Raw genomic sequence first — 4,929 nt, 5'->3', positions numbered from 1 at the left:
TTAATATAATATTTGCAGTAAAATAGACACAATATATAAGTGGTTGCAATCAGTTGCCAAGCTCCAACTCAGACTTTGGTGAGGCTCCAACCTCTAGAGCGCCAACTCTATTTTGCCAAGACACCAATCCTGGACTTAGGAGCACCAACTCCCAAGGACTTCAATCCTTCCAGTTCTTGAGACAATAGTCCCAAAGGCTCCAATCCCTCTTACTTCTGAGGCATCAACCCCAATGACTCCAATCCTTCTTAGTTTTGAGGGCACCAGCCCCAAGGACTCCTATCTTTCTTGCTTCTTAGGTAGCAGCCCCAAGGACTCCAATCCTACTTACTTCTGAGGCACCAGCCTCAAGGGTTCTGACCCAATCTTGTCAAGGTCCATTTGATAGTAATGTTCTGCTCTCAAAACTCTTCTCTGTTGAGTTCTGTCTATTTATAGCTTCATTGTAGTCTCCAAGCTGCAACATCAATGACAACCAGTCTTCTTATGAAGTAGTCTTCACAACTCTACACACTGCCCACACATAGTTTCCAATAGCCTTCATGCTCTCTGATAATGTCTTCACATAGCTTTAGTCAGTCTACTGTTAGCTGCACTAAGCTTTGCATAAAGAAAAACTTCATGTTCAAGCTTATGTTCTCTGCTGGTTACTTCTCCCCTTCGACTGTTTGCTATCCTGTTGGCCCTTCAGCCCTATTTCTGTTCTACTGAATCCTCTCGCTGCCTCTGTCTCCTCCAGCTTATTTCCACAAAAAATGTTCAAAAACATTCAAAAACATTACTGTTCTCTGCTTCTATTATTGTATTCATACTTGATCAACTGATTATTAGTTTCATCTTTTTCGTTGGCTCTTTAGCTTCCTCCTCGCCTGCTTTAGCTTCCTCACTGCCAGCTTGTCTGTCATTGTAGCTTCCTTTGTGTCTTCGTGCTCACATGACACGTTAATTCATAAGAGAGTGCCAAGTAATCCATAGAAAACACATATTCCTGGTCAAAACTATAGCAACTCTCCTTTTTACAATAATTACAGGCATACACAGAGACGACATTGTTTAATGGACAACCACATCCTAATCGCAATTGCAATCAGCTTGATTCAGCCTCCTAAACTATAGTTCAGGCCTCCTAAACTATCGAGAGCATTATTGTATTGCATTTCTGCCTCAAAGGCCCGCCCATGGAAAATATCAAAGAGATAATGGTCTTCCCCTTTCGGGACCCAAAAGCCCTTCAAAATGTTAAAACTACGATTTTCCACCTTTTACACAGCTATATGCCTTTTACAACAAATCCAAATTTGACCGATCGGATGGTCGGGATCCAATCACAGTATCAGCAATCAGCATCACAAGGCTCTCAACTATTGGTGCTTTTCCTTTGGTCTGATGCGATATCGCTGGTCGCTATCGATGATCTGCAATAGTCGCTTCAATATATATATATATATATATATATATATATATATATATATATATATATATATATATATATATCGCTCTGATATGCCGATGCGATTGGGGTCTACGGACTCGATGGCAATAAAACTCCACTCTATAACTGCTTGAGGTTTGGATTCTCTATTAAACGTGTTTTAGCCTGATACTTAGCGTATTTTGGGTATTTTCTCTACGGAACCAGAATGAAAGATTGTGCTCACCAATCAATCCTTTTATGTGACAATTCTCTTAAAGAAACATGAAATACATAGGCCTGCATTGATATTGCATGGATTTAAAAGGAAAACCAAACATTCGAGGCCTCCATGGGCTGTTCAATACATCTTACATGCAACACTGTTTTATTACAAATAAACAATACAGAGTCTTGGCCTGAGGCCAGATTACATATATTGTAGTCTTGGCTTTGAGAACTCAGTTTTGGCATATATATATTAAATATATATATGGCTCCTCCCATATCTCCTCTTGTTCCAATGCGGCTCCTGTGGCTTGGTAGTGTCTTTCAATGACCTCCTTGCATATATTAATGCCTCTCTTACTCTGAAATCCTGTGATATGCTTTGATCTACCTCCTTTGGTAACTCCTCTTGCTTATGGCTTGGCTATCCTGATAGCCTTGCTCCTGTCTCTTCATGGATCTGCTCTGATTCCCCCTAGCTTCATATCGTCATCTAGTATCTCGAATATTTCCATTTTGACATCAATGAAAACCTAGGTCAACAATCTTCCCCTTTGTTATTGATGGAAATATTCTTCTTCTCTCCCCCTTTGACACAATGGCAAAGGAGTGCTCAGAGACTCCCCCTATCACATTGCTTTTGTTCTTCATGAATGGTAGATTTTCATGGGTCTGTGACTCCCCCTGTCATGGTGCTTTTCTTCTTTTTACTCAAGATAGAATGATTGATGCTTTATCATTAATTAGCACATTATTCCCTCTTCATGTCTCAAACCTACTCTATCATGGCTTCAACAATGCTTAAAGATGATCTACTTCAATGCTTACAATCAGATTCCAAATAGATATACAACAAGTGTCCAAGTCCAGGCTTTTATGCTTCAATCCATATTGTTGTCTCCATAGGTAGAATTGAGAGACCTTCATAGTCCGAATCAAGAGACACTGCCACCGAGATTGTCTATCTTGCTGTCTTTCTTCAAATCTGAGTTCCTTTAGGTCTCTATGCTTCTCCTTGTGTGACTTCCATCCAGTATTCAACTTCACTGCATTTGGATGAAAAGGTGAGAGGTTGTGCCTTGTTGTTGCTATATTTTCTCAGTAATCTATATCAGCTTATGTTATATTTGACTGCACAACATTCTCCTTTCTATGAGCCATCCTTTCCTTGTGTTCTTGTACAAGTCTCTGCACGTTATTTTTGCTAGCATATTTAGATATACAATCTGTGACTGTCTTTTAAAATCATTCTATTGATTTGCATCTATTTGCAATGCTTCAGTTTGTTATATGCTGCCAGTTGCTCTTATCTCAAACTCCATTCCAAATGTATCTATTTGTTTTGAAGACTGCCTCATTCTATTGATTTGCATCTATTTGCAATGCTTCAGTTTGTTATATGCTGCCAGTTGCTCTTATCTCAAAATCCATTCCAAATGTATCTATTTGTTTTGAAGACTGCCTCTATTAGTGTCCAGAATTTATCTATTCTCACATTGAATCCCTAAGTTAAGTCATAAACTTCTGCGATAACAACACCATGGTTGTTTTCCCTATTTTCTCTAGCGTTAGATGACTTTCTCTGTTGCTTCAAATACTACTTATTGATTAAGTGGAAAGCATCTTTAACAACAGTCCAAAAAATGGTTACAGGGTCATATTCTTCAATGGATTACTCCTGAGAAATGATCTTTCATCAAAGAATGATTGTTATTATAGCTCAACAAGGATTTCGTAAGGACCCTTTCACTAATAGCTTCAGCAATAATGATCAAGAATCACAATATCCCCCTAACTGTATGCATCATCTCTTTTGGTAGAGTCTTCTCATAAAATGCTTAGATTGTCAAAATTTAGGCCAATGACATATGTTGTTGGCTGGAGAGCTCAAGGGACTTTCAGATTGTATTTCCTTCCTTCTCCATACTTGTGTAACTTTCTTCTTTTGCATGGTTCTAGCTTGTGTAAGAGCCCAATTTAAGTTATAGCCACGTGCCATATGACCAATTTTATGACACTTGAAGCATTCTATATTGTTCATGAATAGGAATTCATGTTTTCTTCCTGCAAAATTGTTTCTTGGAGATTGTTGAGGACTATAACCTCTATCTCTATGAGATGATTGGGGACCATAACATCTATCTTTATGATATGATTTACAGTCTTTTTCCATGTGACCAAAGTTTGTACTAGAATAACAATAACCAAAAAATGAACTTTGGTACCTGGGAGATGGAGGTTTCCTTGATGTACTTTTGAAGCCTTTCTAGCTTGAGATCCTTTGATGATAACCATTGCCTCTCACCTCTTTGACATTATCTATATTTCTTCTTGGAGCTGGATTTCTTCTTGGATTAGGATTTCTTCTATTGTAGCCTTGATTTTTCTCCATACCTTTGCTGGAGCTGGGAGCATCACCATTTATTTCTAGCTTCTTCACATCTCTTTTGTTTAAAGCATTTTCATTCTTGTCTAAGGATTCACCTACATATGTGAGACCTGATTTATCATATGGAGATTTGTGATAGCTGAGCATGTCATCCAAGGCTTGAGAGCTCTTCAAGATTTTGTTCATCCCTTCAACTTTTGTTCTAAGGAAGATAATCTCTTCTTCCAATCTTTCACACTCATTATTCTTCTTGGCAAGTTGTTTTTCAGTTTCTTCCTTGCTACAAGTAGCTTCATCTATTACTATTTTAATGGAGATGATATCTAACTTCATTTTGAAGATTTATTCATATTTTGCTTTCAGTTGACAGATCATGGTGTTTCTTTCCTTTCCTACTTCGTCAACATGTCCTTCTATGACTTCAAATGCTTCCATAGTCTTTTCATCTCCTTGTTCTTGTTTCCTTCCTTCTTGTAGTTGAGACTTGAGAGAGGAGACCTCTACCTTGTACTGACCAATCTCTTCTTCAAGTTTGTTCAAGCTCTTGTGCCTTTGTTCAAGTTGACTTGACAAGGTATCTTCCTGCTTCTTTGCTTTATTCAATTCATTTGTCATGGATATGACTTCCTCATGATGCTTTCTTTTGCTTTGATGAAATTCCTTCTTAAGCTTGGCAAGCTCTTCATCCCTTTCTTGTACTTGAATCTTGACGTTGTCAACTTTCTTTCTTGTTTGATCTTGGTTACCAACTAGTGTTATATTCTTAAGTTCCTCATTTTTCTTCTTTAAATTGTTAATTTCTTCCATGGTAGTCATAAGTTGAGCGAGGAGTTCTTGTACAAAATCTTTCTCATTCTCTTCATCTTCTAGGTCTGTTTTGGCCTTGATGTCATCATTATCA

The sequence above is a fragment of the Pinus tabuliformis genome, chromosome 7 (genome assembly GCF_031772625.1).
Source record: "Pinus tabuliformis cultivar Carrire ecotype Pingquan chromosome 7, CPIR1, whole genome shotgun sequence".
NCBI lineage: Eukaryota > Viridiplantae > Streptophyta > Pinopsida > Pinales > Pinaceae > Pinus > Pinus tabuliformis.
This window is presented reverse-complemented; position numbering follows the sequence as displayed.